The sequence below is a fragment of the Lacerta agilis genome, chromosome 17, assembly GCF_009819535.1.
Source record: "Lacerta agilis isolate rLacAgi1 chromosome 17, rLacAgi1.pri, whole genome shotgun sequence".
In the NCBI taxonomy this organism is placed as follows: Eukaryota; Metazoa; Chordata; class Lepidosauria; order Squamata; family Lacertidae; genus Lacerta; species Lacerta agilis.
In genome coordinates, this window is record NC_046328.1 from 33,527,936 (window position 1) to 33,548,202 (window position 20,267).

The 20,267-nt window shown below is 45.1% G+C and overlaps 1 long non-coding RNA gene across 1 annotated transcript; it reads left to right on the plus strand.

The window, feature by feature from the left end:
- The first annotated feature begins 1,401 nt into the window (after positions 1–1,401).
- LOC117061854 lies at positions 1,402–4,382 on the plus strand. The gene is made up of 2 exons (XR_004428160.1): positions 1,402–1,501; positions 3,542–4,382. It is a non-coding gene; the product is annotated as an uncharacterized LOC117061854 (long non-coding RNA).
- Positions 4,383–20,267: the final 15,885 nt, after the last annotated feature.

The window sequence follows — 20,267 nt, forward strand, 5'->3', positions numbered from 1 at the left end:
TATGTAGTTCAATTGAATATTATCCTCTGAAAATTGTAACTTTTTTTTGCACAGTCATATTTACATAATCCTCTGCTTTCTCCCCACAATTACCTGGCTTGAGAGCAGGACATGTGAAAAGGATCTAGGAGTATAGCATCTAGATCAAGGGAAGTAATAGTACCACTGTATTCCGCTCTGGTCAGACCTCACCTGGAATACTGTGTCCAGTTCTGGGCACCACAGTTCAAGAAGGATACTGACAAGCTGGAACGTGTCCAGAGGAGGGCAACCAAAATGGTCAAAGGCCTGGAAACGATGCCTTATGAGGAATGGCTTAGGGAGCTGGGTATGTTTAGCCTGGAGAAGGTTAAGGGGTGATATGATAGCCATGTTCAAATATATAAAGGGATGTCATATAGAGGAGGGAGAAAGGTTGTTTTCTGCTGCTCCAGAGAAGTGGACACGGGGCAATGGATTCAAACTACAAGAAAGAAGATTCCACCTAAACATTAGGAAGAACTTCCTGACAGTGAGAGCTGTTCGGCAGTGGAATTTGCTACCAAGGAGTGTGGTGGAGTCTCCTTCTTTGGAGGTCTTTAAGCAGAGACTTGACAGCCATCTGTCAGGAATGCTTTGATGGTGTTTCCTGCTTGGCAGGGGGTTGGACCGGATGGCCCTTGTAGTCTCTTTCAACTCTATGATTCTATGATTCTAATTGGTAAATATACGACATTGTAAAGACATGTGTTTTAAAGAAGCATTCATTGTTGGGTTTTAAAAAAAAACCCTCAGTGTTTTACAAGTAGAATACATTTTAATTTCAGCAAGCCTACCAAGTTGAGTAAGTTATCTATATTTCTTCTTTGTTGCAATTTTTATTTATTGTATTTGCATGTTAATAATAATAGCATTGTTTGCATTTCTTTTCTCAGAAGCTTTATGGATTTTAGCAGAGTTTTGATTTACTATTTTATTTCTATGCTGCTTACAGGACTTCTTGATTAAATGATTTGCAATTTTGCAAAATAAATGTCACATCAGCACCAGCCAGCATGACCAAAGGTCAAGGGTGATAGGGTTTTGAATCTAGAAACATCTAGTTCCCCGTCCCTGAAAATCTTCTTCAATGTATTCTAAAACAAACTTTCAGCACAATTCCCATGTGTCTACTTGGAAGTAAGCTCCATTGAGTTCAGCTGATACGGAACTCCAGCTTTAATGAGTAACCTCAAAAACCCTTCCCACTCCACCAGCCCACAGTGTTTACCTGCTTCCTTTGCCAAGGGAAGGATGGGTGCAAAATGCAACGTTAAACAGAGAAGTCAAAATAATTAGGGAGCTTCAGTGAAACAGCTGACAATTAAAGATCTAACGATTAATTTTTATTTCCTGGAATTGAGCAAGAGTTATTTCCTCTATGCATGCTAACAAACAGTATAAAAAGGGCTGTCTCCCATACGGATTGCTCCAGAAGCATCTGATACTCTGAAAGCATCTCTTCGGATCCAGCAGCAACCAGGTAAATTCTTCCCTGTTTGTGGGTTTATTGCTGATAGTAATACTTCTCTGTAGGTTGTTAAATATCAGACTAACTTGATTTATTCACCACCACTGGATTTTACCCAGAGCGAAATGTTGAGATAAATGTTCAACGTTTCCCCTGCACAGAATTCTGGAGGAATACTTAAAATGAGTGTTTTAGTCGAACTGTGCTATGGTGTTCCGGTGCCTCTCGCCATTAGATAGTTGTTCTTGTCTTCATGAGAAAAGTGTTTCTGCAGTCAACAGAGCTGAAATTGTTTGGAGACCCAACGTCCCCAAATATATTTCCTACAGAGAATTGGGGGGGGGGGGAGAATTTGGAGGGTTCAAATGGAATAGAAGCAGCTCTCCCCTATGGAGTCAGATGGCTGACCAATCTAGCTCAGTACTGTCTCCACTGACCGGCAAATGTTCTCCAGGATTTCAGACCAGGCCCTTTGCAGCCTTATCCTCAGATCCTGGTGGCTGAACCCAGGACCTTCTGCATGGGAAAAATAATCTGATCAGCCACTTGAGTTATGGCCATTCCCCTAAAATTAAAATAAGATCATAATCCTCATAGGATGTTCTCTCTTAAATAGTCAAACTGCAGGTCCATATAGCTCCCTACTGTCAATGCTGAATGGCAGCAGCTCACACAGGTTTCAGACTGGGAGTCTTTCCCAGCATATGCTCCACCCCCGAGCTACAGTCCTTTCCTCAAAATAAGCTAATATTCCAACGCTAAGGATTCTGGCAAATTTAATTGCAACATAGGAAGCACCTTATAGCAGCTCAGCCCATTTGCCCATCTAGTTCAGTGTTGTTTTCTCTGACTGGAAGGGCCAGGGTGTAAGACAGGGGGACTCTCCCAGCCCTACCACGAGATCCTGGGGATTGAAAGTGGAAGTTTCTGCAGGCAAAGCTGGTGCTCAACCTTTGAGCTTTGGCCCCTTTTCCAAGAGAGCACATTCAGGTTGTGTAAAGGAAGAGATACGGTATGGGGAAAGCAACAACTCAGTACTGTCTGCACTCACCGACAAGTGTTGTCCAGGATTTCCCAGTCCTATCATCAGATGCTGGTGGTTGAATGTGAAACCTTCTGCATGGAAAAATAATAATATGATCAGCCACTTGAGTGATGGGAATTCAATAACTCTTCCTGCCCTGCCTGCAGATCCTGGGGAATGAAACTTGGAGTTCCTGTATCCAAACAGATGCTCAGCCACTGAGCTCTGGCCCCTTCCTCAAGTGGGCACATTCTCGTTACGCAATGGAAGACATGCAGTGGAAGGAAAGCAACAAGCTTTAAGAAGATGGATGCAATGTATTGTAGAGGCATTCATTCTTGCCATGGAATCCCACCACAAGGGAGATCAGTTGCAGATTTAGGCAACAGTGTCCTTGCTACCAGCCAGGGTGCCTATGATAGACCTCCAGTGTTGGAAGCAGGGGAGCCTCTGAATGCCAGTGCTGGGAAACAGCAATGTAGGGAGTGCTGTTTCAACAAGGTCCTCTTTATGTGCTTCCCTTGAGGTCCTCTCGCTGGCCACTGCGAGAACAGGATGCTAGACTGGATGAGCCTTTGGTCAGATGTACAATTAAGATCAGGAACATGGGCCAATTTTCTCTCTTCCCACCCCTCTCTCTGATAGACTTATAGCCAATGGTGGGAGACGCCAGAGACAAAAGAGGGAGGAGTAAGAAATGTGAGTGACACTTTTTCTGCAGTGAGCAAATTTCTACATGCATTTGCACACTCCTCTGTCTCTTCCTTCCAGACAAGCGAGAGGAATTGATGGATTTCAAGATCACCTTCCAGGCAGGCAAAAAATAAATGGGTTTTGTAGGAGGGTCAGTGTCAGTTGTGAACTGTGGAAAAGAAGGGGTGGGGCTGTCAAGAAGGATGTGTGACTTGGGAAGAGTTCTGGAAGCTAGTTTGAAGGGCCTGTAGTTGGCACCTGGGTCTGAGGTTCCACATCTCTGTTTTAATCCAATAATAGTAGATCATAATAGCTACATCCAAATGTCATTTCAGATCTACCCTACCTGCTCCAACATGTCTTTCCTGAATGACAGTATGCTGTTGGAAGACCTCTATGATCCAGAAATGGATGATCTCTCCAACCTTGACTCCTTCTCTTATCAGTATCCAGGCTGCTACCCACAACGTCCACAGTTTCCTGGCCGGATTTGGCCATGTCCTCGGGGGTATCGCCCCATCACAGGGTGCATCCCCATCTATCCCGGTTCGTCATGCCCTCCCGGGTACCGTGTCATAAGGATTTGTGTCCCTTGTCGCCGACCTTACTACCAAGGAAAAGGCTGGCCATGTTAATCTGAGAAACAACATTGACAGTACATTCAAGAAAGAAGACTCAAGATTCTGATACTCGGCTAAATGAATGAACTTGTTATTCAGAAATGCTGGGTGCTCCAGATTCCCCACTGTGGAACCAGTGGAATTTGTGAGGCCTCAGCACTTCTCTTACCAATCCAGATGCTGCTTTTACTGTATTCCTTTGAGTTTCCCTATCTTGGCATGCTTATCTTAAGAGCAGGCTCCTGTTTCCCAGTCACACCTGCTACCTTCTATTCCACGAATCAGTGATGCACCAGGACCTTCTACAAGAGCAACGTCAACAATGCATGAATGAAGGATACTAAGCCAACATGGCCAAAGTGAAGATTGGTGGTCAACCCTGTTGGGTTAGCCTACAATGATTTATCAGCTTTGTCTTTGTGATGTCTAGCTCAGTAGTCAACATGTCTGATCATTGTTTTTTCAGTGTTCCATGTTGCATTTATCTCCATCTGCCCTGAACCATTTCCACTGACTCCTTCCTTCATTTTCTCATTAAAATGTTCAGCATATCATAGAATGTTTTTGTTGAGTTTTCTTCCCCTCCTTTCACTTCATCCTCTGTCACAAGGTAACCAATGTGGTGTCTTCTAAAAGTTGCTGGTCTCCACGTCAAATTCATTTCACTCCAGATTTCCTATGGTTAGGGTTGATGGGACTTGGAGCTGCAGGACATATGGAGGGCACTTCATTGACTACTCCTGCTCTCGAAACATTCCTTTGGCCAACAAAGATATTTTTGGACTACAAACCCCATCTTCCCTGAGCATTAGCCATGCTGGGGAATTGGCTGGTTTATTATTGGCGCTGTAGTCCAACAATGTTTAGAGGGCCACAGGTTTTTGAAATCTAATTTTCCATTAAAAAATATTCCCCCTCACAAGGAGAAAGAGAGAGAGAAATTTATGCTCTGTGGAAAGCTTTTCATCAGGCCCAAGGGCTATCTAGTTCAGCATCTTATTTCCCATAGTGGCGGAGCAGATTCATCTGGGGAATCCACAAGCAGCATATAATATATTTCTTTCTTTATTGCATCTATGCTCCACCTTTCATTTGAGGAGTTAAAGATGGTACATGTGATGTGCCCTCTCTCAGGGGCGTACCCAGGATCAAAACTGGGGGGGGGGCAAGCCATGGTCGTTCAGGTTCAAAAACAAAAACAGCTTCAAAAAACAGAACCCCCCCCCCAAACAGAAAGCCCCAAATGGCTGAAAAGCTCAGTTTCCCAGGATCCTCAGTCCTCGCAAAGGAACTACTCACCATGCATGGGAACTCAGTTTCCCAAGCTCCCTTGCAACGATGAATCCCGGCAAATTCAGAAACTGTTCCTCTCTTGCCAGCACGATGTAGCGTGGATACAAAAAGCAGGCAGACGAGGAAGGATGAGAACCCAGGCTAAGACCATGGTCAGCCCTCGGATTCGCCCCCTGACACTGCCCAAGTCTCAGCCTGCATCCCCATTTGACCAAGCAGGGTGCAGGCTAGGATCCGGTCTCTGATAGGCACGCCAGCTCTTTGTCGGCATGTGGGAGGGGGAAACAGCCGGCGCAACACACACACACACACACACACACACACACTGGCCAACTGTGCCTCTGCAAGAGGGCAAGAGCTCAATTGTTATTGAGATTTGGGGGGGGGGGAGAAAGACCAGTCGTTGAGCTTTTTTTCCAGGAGGAGAGCTTTTTTTCCCTTTTAGGCTGCCGATAACCATTTAATTTTTTATTTTTTATTGCTTCGGGGGGGGGGGCAGCTGCCCCCCTGGGTACGCCCATGCCCTCTCTCACAACAAACTTGTGAGATCGCTTAGGGTGAGAAATGGTGACTGGCTCAAGGTCATCTAGTGACAGCCATGGCTGAGTGGGGATTTGAGCCCCTATTTTTCCATTGAAGCTGAAACTGTAGGTTGCATCAGAAGCAATGACAGGGAGAGCTTTCTGCTGAGTTATACAAGGGCAAACCTGAGGTTAAGGACAGCTCCCCAAACCTGGAGTGTCTGCCAGTAAGAAGGGCAGACTATGTCCTAATGGACAAGTCTCAAACAAGAACATAAGACTGTTTGATCAGGTTGTCCATGAGTTAGTATCCACTTTCTGCCCTGCATAATTTTATAAGCACCTCCTTGATCATTCTGACTGCTCTTTTTGCCCTGTTTCTGACACCCGACCTACCAGATGCCTTCATGAAGATCAAAGGCAGGACATGATAATGACACCACTCAATCATGTGTGTTTGTGTTGGTAGAGCATGACACTTTTAACCTCAGGGTTGTGGGTTTGAGCCCAACATTGGACAAAAGATTTCTGGATTGCAGGGGGTTGGACTAGATGACCCTCATAGCCCCTCCCAACTCTACAATTCTATGATTCTACAGTGGTACCTTGGTTGTCAAATGGCTTGGCTCCGGAAAAAATCGGCTCCCAAACGTCACAAATCCAGAAGTGAGTGTTCTGGTTTGCGAATGTTTTTTGGAAGCCGAATGTCCTACACGGCTTCCGATTGAGTGCAGGAAGCTCCTGCAGCCAATTGGAAGCCACGCCTTGGATATTGAACAGTTCCAGGAGTTGAACAGACTCCTGGAATGGATTAAGTTCAAAAACCAAGGTACCACTGTAACTGGGCCAGCTATTCCTTATATGTGTAGCCAACCTTACTACCCTGGTGTAGAAGGCTCTAGTGGATGATCACAGAATCCCTTAATGGAGAATTGCCTTGGCACACCACAAGGCAGTGCTGTCAAGTATCCTGTTTTCCCTGGGATTCTCCCTTATTTTAAGCAGTTTCCCGCTGCTCTCCCTTATTTTTTATTTCCCTTAAATTTCCCGTTTTTAATGGAAGCAGCTCCTCCCCTGCTGGCCAGGGACTGGGTGGGAAGACCTCGCCTACTTGGAGAGAAAAGCCTCAGCCCTCAAAGCAAGTGGGAGCTGTTTCCCATGCTTACAGGGGGGGGTATTCCTCCCCCTGCATCAGCCCCTATCTGTTGCCGCAGAGCCCCTCAGCTGGCCAATAGGGTTAGCTGGTGGGCAAAGCCTGGGTGCCTTTGAGCAGCTGCTGCTTCCTGTCCTGTTTTGATGGGATCAGACAAGAAGACGATGGGGCTCCATCGTGCGGAGCACATGGCTGCCCTCCTCTTTGCTCCGCTCCGAGCCCGAGCCCGCTTGGAGTTTACATTGCTGCTCTGCCCACTTTTGCTTCTGGCTCCGCCCACCACTGACATGTGACTGTCCCTGGGATAGGTGAGACTGCTGATCCCTTATTTTCAAATCCGAAACTTGATAGCTATGCCACAAGGCCAGCCCAGTTCATATAGTATCCTCCTTCTAACTGTGACTAGTCAGATCCCCCCATGAGAGGTCCAAAGGCACCAGTTATCCCTGTTGTTCGGCCCTAGCACCTGTGCTTTAGGAGTAGACTGCTGTCACCCACAGATGCTCCACTTTGAATGCAGCCAATACAACTCTCTCTTTCTCTCTCCCTCACGCTACTCTCTAATCTTAAGAGGAACATCTCCCTCTGCTGTCAAGCTAGAAGCCACACAATTTGTGGCTTTCTATTTTGACTCCATTCCATTCCTTTGAGATTTTTATGCAAACTTGCTCCAGGGTATTGTTATCGCCTGTTCTTCCAGACAGTTGTTAGGAATTACACCTGAGGTGCAATGTGTCATTAATTCAATGACACAATGACATTGCTCTCCTACTCACTCCCTGCTGTAAAATCAGGTGAGCTCAGTCTTTCATCCTGGCTGAAATCCACCACCAGGGATCAGTGTTTCACTCAGTTCTGTGAGAAGAAAGGAGGAAAACACAGAAGGTAGAACTTGTAATGAAACAGAGCCTCCCAAGGATGGGTAGTGATTGAGAGACACACATTGCTCCACTTGTCCTCCCACAAATATTCCAGACCCTCCAAGTGTCCCTGTTTTCCAGGGACATCCCTGATTTAGAGAAGCCATTCCCGTTTCTGATTTGATCCTCGAATGTCCCACTTTTCTTTAGGATGTCCCTAGCGGCTGTTGTTCCCACTTGCACAAGTTGTTATCTATGTGTTTTTTTACTTGTATGGGCCTATGGCCGTAAATAAAATTCTATTCTATTCTTTAGGATGTCCCTATTTTCAATGGAGAAATGTTGGAGGGTATGGAGTGCCAAGGAGGGGGCCGTTATCCTGAGTCTTCCCTCCCAGCTACTAATCAATCACACGCAGACACCAGAGGGGTGACCAGACTGTATTGACTTCTTCTCTGGCACCAGCTACAGAACATCAAACAGCATGTCTGATGATGATGATGATGATGATAATTTATACCCCGCCCATCTGGTTGGGTTTCCCCAGCCACTCTGGGTGGCTCCCAACAGAATATTAAAAAATATTAAAAACATGATAAAACATCAAACATTAAAAACTTACCTAAACAGGGCTGCCTTCAGATGACTTTTAAAAGTCAGATTGTTGTTTATTTCCTTGACATCGGAGGGAAGAGCGTCCCACAGGGCAGGTGCCACTACCGAGAAGGCCCTCGATAAAACAAGGTGTGTTCTCTCCCTCCCCGGGCAGATTAACTTGAAGATTTATAGGGACTGGGGAATGCTGGCAATCAACCAGCCCCATCACATGCTTCCACTGTGGAAACTACCGTATTATTCCATGTATAAGACTAGGTTTCCCGCTAAAAAATAATGCCAAATATTAGGGGGCGTCTTATACTCTGGGCCATCTCCACAAAGAATTATCACATCTTATGCCCTGGAGGTGTGGGAAGTTGTGGTGTCAATTTCCATGTGAAATACAAATTTCAGTCCAAATTTCCTTGGATTTCTGTAGTAAAGATTTATAATCTTACCAATTATGATAAATTTGTATGCCGTGAATTTAAATAATCTGTTATTGAAGTGGGCCAAATGGAATAAAGCTCAGGAGCTGAACCAACTAGTTTTCAAAATGAGTATTCCGCAAAATGCCTGCATTTTTAGGGTTGGAGGAGATGCTGAATTCAGGAAGAAGGGGGATGGGGACAAAGCTAGAAATAGCTGCCTCTGTCTACCATTGGCTCTGGTCTCAACCACTTTGTGGCTTCTGCCCTGCAGTTGAGCAGAAATAATTAATTCCCATTTTCATGAGTTAGCCATGTTGATCAAGGAGATGAATAAATCCCATTTGTTTCAATTTTGGAACACCTGTTTATTCCCCAGTTAGAGCGAAAAATATTTTTGGATTATGAAGTTATTGTTCTTTAAATAGGCCATGGGTTGGAGTTTGCATTCCAAAGAAGAGAAATTCTTATGGTATATAGTATGGAGTTTATTTCCCCACAGTTTCTGCATTGGTGCTGTCCAATTCCCAATTCCATTATGAGGCTTTAATCCCACTTTATTTAAGGTTCATGAATTTCCTCGTGGAATGGGACATGAGAGAAGAAAACCTGTATATATATGAGGAAAACACACAGGCTTGTTCTTTAACTGTTGTCATTTCGTGCCCAACCTCCCACATTTTATGGTGCAATTTATCTTTGGAGAGTAAAATACCCCACCCACAAAAAGGGTTATCTTTCTCAGGGATATGGATGGATCAAAGTTGGGTGTTGTTGCTGGAGTGAGCGGCAAGCATGAAAGAAACCCACAGAGAACAGGTCCTTTGCTGAAGGTAAGTTTAATGCACAAGAGGAAGACAGAGATTTTCATTCCAGAAACAGGGGAAGAATTGCCTTCAAAGCATTGCAATAAGGTAATTCAAACATTGATCTTGATGACACTGATAATACATACACATTCAGAATTGTAATATGTTTGTATGGCATTCAAGCGCAATACAAGTCAGATGAATTTAAACATTTGCCCCTCAACTGGAGATACATTACAAAGCAAAAGCAGAAAAGCGGAAGAGGAAGAGGAAGAGGAAGAAGAAGAAATACATAGTTAATAGAAGTTGGGATCAACACATCCTCGGATGCAGCTGCAGATTTGTAAGGCAAACATGGATGAGCCAAGCATCTGGGAATCCTGAAACTCGGTGGTTTAACTTGGGACACTTGACATTTCTGGCATCTAGGTCCATGAGATCATCAATCGTGAAGCCATGCCGAGGTCGTCAATTACCATTGTGGGCATTCGGCAGGTCTGAGTAATCACTTTAATAGCATGAATAGCATGTAGAGTGGCCGTATCCCAGGCCAGAACCAAAGGAGGATGTGCCCCCACAGGCAGTATATCCTCCCACACACACTGGCTCACATGAGGCAGCGAGTATTGGTCCTGGACATGTCACAATAAATGGAGGTGGCTTAATGACCATTCCTGATGGTGGCACCTGTGTGATGCAATCAACAGTGGCAGAAGGATTTACACCGAGGCTACTGGATGACACTCCGCCACCCCTTGAACCCCCCAAGCCTCCATAGCCTCCAGAACCCCCAAAGCCACAACGTGTATTCAGTGAGCCCACACCGCCAACTGGGTAACAACAGGAGGAATTGCAGCCCCAGGTCATTTTGGAGTGATGGGTTCTGGATCTGAAATGATGAAGAGCAAACATTAATCCAATTTATTCATGATTCATGCATCCAATTTATAACAAAACAACAACCGCAACAACAAGCCCCACAACCACCAGTGAAGAAGGAGAGGAAGAAGGGGAGATTATAACACAACCTGCAAGGCCATTAATAAAACACCTATTATTAAAAAGATCCAAGCCAGCTGTAGTGCAGCAGTCCAGCATTGGAGGCCCCTAGGTGGTATCACCAACGGGTTTGTCTCGCTTGCAGCCTTATGAAATGGTCTTCTTCCAGGCAGCTCCCCACTTTTGGTACACGTGCCCCACTGCAGTGTGTCTTTTATCCTTATGATTAACTGTGAGAAAAGATCTAAAAGCATTCTAGTTTACCCTTGTCTGTTCCTGAGAACCCTGAAAATATATTTTCATGCTTTTCTTTTATGTTTCCAGGAGTTGGAGGTTGTCCAGACCCCTCAGAATCAACTTTGAAGCGTGTGAGAGCACAGGAAAACACAAAGAAATGGAAGATATTAATTCTATTATATATTTATGTCCAATCATCTCTTGGCCAAACTGGCTGAGCTTGATGTTATTTGGAATCCAACACCCCCATGGCAGCCACAGGTTTCCCATCCTTTCTCCTGCAACAGAAAGCAGATATGTTCCGCCATCCATGCATCAGCCCTTAAAATATTTGGAAATGGAAGGTATATGGCCTCATAATCACCTCTTCCTTCCTCACCCCCTTTCCCTTTTATGCTGTGCTTTTTCAGTTGCAAACCTAAGCTTGCACTAAGAAGATACCCGCTTGGTGTTTTGTTTTGTTTTCATATCTGATTTTTTGCAACATGTTCTAGGAGCCCTGCCAAAATCACTTTGGAGAAAGAAATGCCTGACCTCTCAAGGTAAAGCAGGAAAGGGGCCCTGTTGACAATTGAGAGAGCTCTCAGCACAATCCGTGTGGACCAGGAATAGGGTAGGGGTATCTGTGAGCCTCCAGATGTTGCAGGACTCCAACACCCATCAGGCCCAGCTGGCACAGACAATAGCCAGGAATGATAGAAGTAGTTGTCTAGCAACTCTGGGATGACCATAGATATTCCCCCGTCCCTCCTGTAGACAGGACTGAACTAGATGGAGGACTGCTGTGACTCCATACAAAAGGAGACTTCCTAGGAAATGACCAAGAAGGTAAGGAAGGAGAGGCAGGTCTGTTTTCAAAGAAGGAGGCAGAGAGAGTGAAGTTTGGAAAGGAAGAGGCAGCAAAAGGCATGGAGTTCTCTCACTTACCAAGGTCTCAAGAGAAGTACTCAGGTGAAGGTGAGAGGAGCTGTTGTTAGAATCGTGGGCGGCAAGTCCTTTTATACGATTCCAGGACGGCAAGTCCCTCCCTTGTAGACGAAAACAGCCTACCCTCAAAGGCCCTGACTAATTATTGGAAGCAGACTTCATCCTGAGCAGCCCTGTATTCATTAGCATGTGTTTTAGCAAATTCCATTCCCCTTTCATTATCCTCCTATTTACTCCTTTTGATGATTAATTATGATACTTTTACAATTGGTGTTGCCCCTGCTTCATAAAGAATGTGTGCATGTCAAGGTTACAAACTCCCAGTCCATGCAATTCTAAACATTGGTGTAAAGCCCATCTTCCCAGGCATGGGTGGTTTCATCAGTTTCACAAATACATTTTAAACTTCCCTTTATAAAAAGTCTTTGAAATTGAATTCAGGGCAATCAGGTCATGGGTCTAACTCACTAATAGTACCCTCCGCTTTTCAGCTTAGGAGTGGAGAGTTCAGTGGAGGAGGAGCGGAGGCACCCCCGCATTGGAATTTCCGGGCATGTGCAGTGCATCCAGGTTGGCGCTGCTGCTCCCGCGGTGAGCCGGTCAGTGAGCGGTGGCTTGTGGGGCTGCCCCGGCCATCTGTAAAGAAGCACGGAAGGGGTGCTGGGCGGCGGGGGAGTGGCAGGAGGGGCCGGGGAGTGTCACCCCCTCCCCTGGAACATGGGGCAACCCACCCCTTTCCAACGCCACTGGGAGAGTTCAATCCTGATTGGGGGTCTGTTTGCAAAGTGCCTCCTCTCTGTCTTCCTGCCTGATGCTCCATGCCCATAGAGCCCTTGGTCTTGTTGGGTGGGCTCCCCTAGGGTGCTCCAGGGCTATGTCCTCCTGATGGAAGGCACTCTGTGCTAATGAGGTCACCTGAGCCTCAAGTTACAGAAATGGATCCAGAAGCACCCCCAAACTGCATACCCACTCCTTCATCTAGTCTATGAAGCCACCCATTCACCATGCCTCAGTATTATCTGCATCAACCTCGACTTGCATTCAATCCATCTCCCAGCTTGTTTCATTGCCCTATGCTCTGGATTATAACAGAGACAAGCAGGTTCCACAAAGCAGGAGAGAGAGGGTGCTCAGGAATGAATGTGTCAATTGCCTGGGTCATCCAGATGTTCCACAAGTTGGCCAGGACTTGACAGGAGCACCAATAGAAACTTGACCAATGGAGAAGGCTTATACTCCAACATCATCTGGAGGGCACTATGTTGCTCACCTTTGGTCTACACAAATTGAGAAGCAGCTGTCCACCATGGTTTCAGGCAGGAGCCAATTCTCAGTCCTACTTGGAGGTGTTTGGCAATTGAACCTGAGACCTTCTGTTTGTGATGCACTTCTGCTTAACTACTGATCCACAGCCCTTCTCTGTGCCAGAAGCATTCTAATGTAAGCAGCAGCAGAGGTTTGGGGTGCATAGCTGTGGTGCCCATGGTAGTCCCTCCAGTTTGCAAATGTGCTCCTGGGCCTAAATGGTTCACAAACTCACCACGGCAAAAGAATATACCTGACAGCAATTCCATCTATAGCTTGTGAAGGAAACATAGGCCTAGCTAGGAAAGGCTACCCCACACCCTCCAATAGGAAAATTGGGGTGTGTGGACCACAAGAACATGTGTCTTTTGCAGGAGCCAAACTGGGACACCCCAGGATCCAGTCAGAAACCAGGGTGGCTTCATTAATTCTGGGACGTCCTGCTCAAAGCCCTGGGGGTGGTTGCGAGGTAGGCTCCCCAGTCCTGGTCAATGCCCCAGACAGACATATTCACTTACAAAGCAGTTGGTTGGTTTTGAAACAAATTAGCTCCAAACTTGACTATTATGTGCAAGTCTGAGACTGTATGTGTGACTATCCATGGGTGTCTGAGTAAAAACACCTGCTGTTTTTCACTTATTAACTCCAGCCTTAATAATGACCACAGTAGTCAATGAGCAATGCATCCATAAAGATCTGAGCATCTTGTCCCACCTACTTGTTTTGACTGCAAATGTCTACCCTGTAATATTAAAGAAATCAAAGCAGCACTGCTGGACCTTTTAGCAGCTCAGACTTCATATGCCGGAGTATTTTTACTTAATTTTATGGCTTCGCCAAAGCAAAGAGACAGAATGCAAAGTGCTAAAGATGGATCATTCATGCTCCAAACCTTGTTCCTAATGATGACTAAACCTTGTTCTGTCATGATGACCAAATAGGGGAAGTGGGACCATGTATACACTTTGCTCATTGGAGGGATAGGTCGATGGAATTCCAACGGCAGATTGAATTCCACCAGAATTCCAAAAATACAGCTAAATATCAAGTGTTGGGTGTCATGAGATGTTATACACCCTATGGCGAAGTTTGGAGCACCCATCATTTCACATTTGTAGTGTTGTCCCCATAGCACCACCATGTTCCAACTCACTTCCAACTATATTTTGGATAGGATATTGACTGTGGAAAGGCATCCTGACTCTATTTCAGTGATCCTTCACAGAGAATTAACCAATTCTACCATTCCTGGTTCAGAACATTTATCTGAAACTTCTTAGTTTGTGACTCCATGCACATATTATATGTCGTCTGTTTATGAATTTTGATACAGCATCTGTGTGTGTGTGTGTGTGTGTTTGTATATATATATATGTGTGTGTGTGTGTGTGTGTGTGTGTGTGTAAAAGGTGGATGTTTGTGACCATTCACCTTTCTTCGTAACCGCTTGACCGATTCCGTTGAAATTTGGACACAACGTTCCATGGTCATATGGGAGTGTTTGTGCGTACCTACAATGTACAGATAGCACACCTTTCACTGGTAAAAAACATGATTTTATGCAAAAGAATATAGCGCCCTCCAGTGGGCGTCAAAACCACAGACGTCATCTCACTTCACCACCACACCCCACCCGCCCTCGCCCCCTCCTCCTCTTCCTACAAACCACCATAGTCAACACCCCCACCGACTTCAGTCTGCACCGCCTCCTCCAGAGCCAGGCCAGGTGTAAAAGCTGACCCCGTTGACTCCGCCGCCACCTTGAGAGCCAGGACAGCCCCAAAAGCCACCTCTGCTGACTCCCACACCTCCTCGAAAGCCAGGCCGGTCATCAAGGTAGTATCATCAGCATATCTGAGGTTGTTGATATTTTTTCCGGCAATCTTAATTCCAGCTTGGGATTCATCCAGTCCAGCCTTTCGCATGATGAATTCTGCATATAAGTTAAATAAGCAGGGAGACAATATACAGCCTTGTCGTACTCCTTTCCCAATTTTGAACCAATCAGTTGTTCCATATCCAGTTCTAACTGTAGCTTCTTCTCCCACATAGAGATTTCTCAGGAGACAAATGAGGTGATCCGGCACTCCCATTTCTTTAAGAACTTGCCATAGTTTGCTGTGGTCGACACATTCAAATGCTTTTGCATAGTCAATGAACAGCATTACTTTGGAATAAATGAACTAAAATTGTACATCCTGTTTTTCTACCCCCCACGCCAAGAAACTCAAAAACAGCTTAGGGATGCTGGATTAGATGATGAGGATGTTCACTGGATCCATCCAGAATTTGAATCTTCACTGAATTGGGCCAATTTGGGAGGACCATGGTTGAGATGGGAGGACACAGCTTTGGAACACTCTAGGTGAGCCCACCCAGAAAGATCAAGGGCTTTCAGGGCGTGGAGCACCAGGCAGGAAAATGCAGGGAATGCCCTTTGGAAGCAGACCCCCCAAGCAGGATTGAATCCTCCCCTCTCAACCAGTAAAGTGGAGATTCAAACTTGTGAATTGCGCCTTTGCAAGGGCACTGCTGCTCATAATGCATTATAGGGGAAGTTGCAGGGGGAAAGTATAGGCAAGATTGAGCTGGATGCACCATGGCTGGCCTTGCTTAAGGAAGCTCCCTTTGAGGCTGATGTCCACTGAATTCCATTTGGAGGGCTTTGCTTAAAGCAAACATATGTAGGGATTATATGGGAAGTTTAAAATGGCTTTTTGAAACAGATAAACCCATCCCAGTGTGGGAAGATGGGGTTTGCACAAATCTCTAGAATTGGGTGGACTGGGGGCTTGTAGCCTTGACACGCATCCATTCTTTATGAAGCAGGGGGTGACACCAATTGTAAAATGTAACTACAATTAATCATCAAAAGGAGTCAACATCAGGATAATGAAAAGGGAATGGAATTGGCTAAAACACATGCTAATGAATACAGGGCTGCTCAGGATGAAGTCCGCTTCCAATAATTAGTCAGGGCCTTTGAGGGTAGGACACCTGAAGGCTGTTTTCGTCTGCAAGGGAGGGACTTGCAGGCCTGGAATCGTATAAAAGGACTTGCTGCCCACGATTCTAACAACAGCTCCTCTCACCTTCACCTGAGTACTTCTCTTGAGACCTTGGTAAGTGAGAGAACTCCATGCCTTTTGCTGCCTCTTCCTTTCCAAACTTCACTCTCTCTGTCTCCTTCTTTCAACCCGGATCTGCCTCTCCTTGCTCATCTTCTGTGTCATTTGCTAGGGCACTTTGGCTATGTAGGAAGACACCTTTCATAAAGAGTCAGAGAATACTCCATTTAGTTCAGCCCTGTCTACAGGAGGGACAGGGAATATCTATCGTCCTCCCAGAGTTGCTGGATTACAACTCCCATCATTCCGGGCCATTGTCTGTGCCAGCTGGGCCTGATGGGTCTTGGAGTCCAACAAAATCTGGAAGCTCACAGATACGCCTACCCAATTCTTGATCTACATGGAGTGGTGCTGGCTCTTCCAATTTTCAGCAGGGCCCTTTTCTGGCCTTATCAGGCATTTCTTTCTCCAAAGTGTACAGTGTTCACTTAACCAGAAACTGTTCTTAACCTGAAGCATCACTTTAGCTAATGGGACCTCCTGCTGCCGCCGCGCCGCCAGAGCATGATTTCTGTTCTTATCCTGAAGCAAAGTTCTTAACCTGAAGCGTTATTTCTGGGTTAGCGGGGTATGTAACTTGAAGCGTCTGTAACCTGAAGCGTATGTAACCCAAGGTACCAATGTACTTGGCAAGGCTCCTAGAACATGTTGCAACAAAACAAAACAGTAATGGGAAAACACACACACACACCAAGGGGGTAACTTCTTTGTGCAAGTTTAGTTTTGCAACTGAAATAGCACAGCATAAAAGGGAAAGGGGGTGAGGAAGGAAGAGGTGATTATGAGGCCATATACCTTCCATTGCTGAATATTTTAAGGGCTGAGGCATGGATGGCGGAACATATCTGCTTTCTGTTGCAGGAGAAAGGATGGGAAACCTGTGGCTGCCATGGGGGTGTTGGATTCCAAATAGCATCTAGCTCAGCCAGTTTGGCCAAGGGCCAGGGAGTTCAACAAAATGAAATGGGCCTATCAATGGTCAGATACAGTATTTATTTAATATTTTTATACTATTAAATTTTAACAGTCAACAACATATGGTAAACACAGCATTCAGAGAGAGGGTTTTGTATGAGAAAGGAAAGGACATAAATATATAATAGAATTACCGGTAATATCTTACATTTCTTTGAGTTTTCTTGAGCTCTCACACACTTCAAAGATGATTTTGAGGGGTCTGGACAACCTTCAACTCCTGGAAACATAAAAGAAAAGCATGAAAATATAATTTCAGGGTTCTCAGGACCAGACAAGGCTAAACTAGAATGCTTTTAGATCTTTTCTCACAGTTAATCACACTGCAGTGGGGCATGTGTTCCAAAAGGGGGGAGCTGCCTGGAAGAAGACCATCTCATGAGGTTGCAACTGAGACAAACCCGTTCGTGACACCACCCAGAGGCCTCCAATGCTGAACTTCTGCAATCTTGCTGGCTTGGGTTTTTTCTTTCTTTCTTTTTTTTAAATGATAGGGCGTTTTTAATGGACTTGCAGGTTGTATTATAATCTCCCCTTCTTCCTCTCCTTCTTCACTGGTGGTTGTGGGGCTTGCTGTTGTGATTGTTGTTTTGTTATAAATTGGACGCATGCATCATGAATAAATTGGATGAATGTTTGCTCTTCATCATTTCAGATCCAGAACCCATCACTCCAAAATGACCTGGGGCTGCAATTCCTCCTGTTGTTACCCAGATGGCAGTCTGGGCTCACTGAAAACAAGATGTGGCTTTGGGGGCTTAGGAGGCTTTGGGGGTTCAAGTGGTGGTGGAGTGTCATCCAGTAGCCTCGGTGTAAATCCTTCTGCCAGTGTTGGTTGCATCACACAGATACCATCATCACAAGTGGTCATGCAGCCACCTGCAGTTAATGTCATCGTCCCAGGACCAATACTCGCTGCCACGTGTGAGCCAGTTTGTGTGGGAGGATATACTGCCTGTGGGGGCACATCCTCCTTTGGAGGTGGCCTGGGATACGGCCACTCTAGACGCTATTCATGCTATTAAAGTGATTACTCAGACCTGCTGAATGCCCACAACGGTAATTGACGACCTCGCCATGGCTTCACGATTGATGATCTCATGGACCTAGATGCCAGAAATGCCAAGTGTCCCAAGTAAAACCACCAAGTGTCAGGATTTCCAGATGCTTGGCTCATCCCTGTTTGCCTTACAAATATGCAGCCGCATCCGAGGATGTATTGATCCCAACTTCTATTAACTATGTATTTCTTCTTCTTCTTCTTCTTCTTCTTCTTCTTCTTCTTCTTCTTCTTCTTCTTCTTCTTCTTCTTCTTCTTCCTCTTCCTCTTCCTCGTCCTCTTCTTTGATTTTGCATGTTTCTCCAGTTGAGGGGCAAATGTTTAAATTCATCCGACTTGTATTGTGCTCGAATGCCATACAAACATAATACAATTCTGAATGTGTGTGTATTATCAGTGTCATCAAGATCAATGTTTGAATTACCTTACTGCAATGCTTGAAACGCAATTCTTCCTTTGTTTCTGGAATGAAAATGTTCTGTCTTCCTTTTATGCATTAAACTTAGCTTCAGCATAGCACCTGTTCTCTGTGGATTTCTTTCATGCTTGATCCATATCCCTGAGAATCATAACCCATTTTTGTGGGTGGGATATTTTACTCTCCAATGATAATTTGCACCATAAAATGTGTGAGATTGGGAAGAATGGGGAAAAAACCCCATTACAAATAGCTCTGCCTTGTTTGTGAATTTTGTAGGCAGGCTGCCAACTTGAATGAAATATTTTGGGGGGAGGTAAGCTCCGCCCCACATAATCGATCACATGACATGGTGCACACACACTGAATGGCAATGTCCACCAGCTTTGGGGTGACAGCCCCCTCAAATATTTTATTAGGGGGAGAACACAAAGGCGAAGAAAAGCAACAACTAAGAACTAATTGAGTTTGGAGGAAAAGACATACCTTTCGAAATACCTCAGAGTTGGGTGGGAGGTTTGTAGGGGGAAATGGCCCCACCCCCTTAAGGGTTAGTTCTCTAAATGTCTCAACCCCTTCTCCTTCTCAGGAGGTCCCATGCGCTGCCGCCCTGTTTACTGCAGACTCTATGTAATGGAAATTTAGGCCTGTCATGCAAATGACAACAGTTAGAGAACAACCCTGTGTGTTTTCCTCGTATATGTACAGGTTTTCTTCTTTCATGTCCCATTCTACGAGGACATTCATGAACCTAAAAAAAAGTGGGATTCAAGCCTCATAATGGAACTGGGAATTGGACAGCAGCAATACAGTCTCTGTGGGGAAATAAACTCCAAGCTATATACCATAAGCATTCCTCTTCTTTGGAAATCAAACAACAACCCATGGCGTATTTAAAGAATAATAGCTTCATAATCCAAAAATATTTTAAGCTCTAACTGGGGAATGAACAGGTATTCCAAAATAGAGACCAATGGGATTTATTCATCTCCTTGATCCACATGGCTAGCTCATGAAAATAGGAATTAATGACCTCTGTTCATCTGCAGGCAGAATACATCACTCGTGACCAAGTCTGCCTCTGTTCTCTTTGAAATTGTATTTAAAAGGGGGGGGGAATCCTCCACTCATACTCTAGGAAGAAAATGAGACTGGCGACATACTCAGGAAGTAACAAAGTGGGTGAGACCAGAGCCAATGGCAGACAGAATGAGCTAATTCTAGTTTTCTCCCCATTCTCCTTCTTCCTGAATTGAACATCTCCTCCATCCCTTAAAAGGCAGGTATTTTGCAGAATGGCCATTTTGAAAAGGCACCTGTTATCCATGTTTTTTGGCCCTAGCACCTTTGCTTTTAGGGGTAGACTGCTGTCTTACACAGAGGCTCCACTTTGAATGCAGCCAATACAACAGCCCAGAATAAGTAAGGAGGTAGTACAGGAATACTTGGCTAATTTAGATGTATTCAAGTCTCCAGGGCCAGATGAACTACAGCCAAGAGTATTAAAAGAACTGGCAGAGGTGATTTCAGAACCACTGGCAGTAATCTTTGAGAATTCCTGGAGAACAGGCGAAGTGCCAGCAGACTGGAGGAGGGCAAATATTGTCCCTATTTTCAAAAAGGGGGAAAGAGAGGACCCAAACAATTACCGCCCAGTCAGCCTGACATCAATACCAGGAAAGATTCTAGAGCAGATCATTAAGCAAACGGTCTGTGAGCACCTAGAAAGGA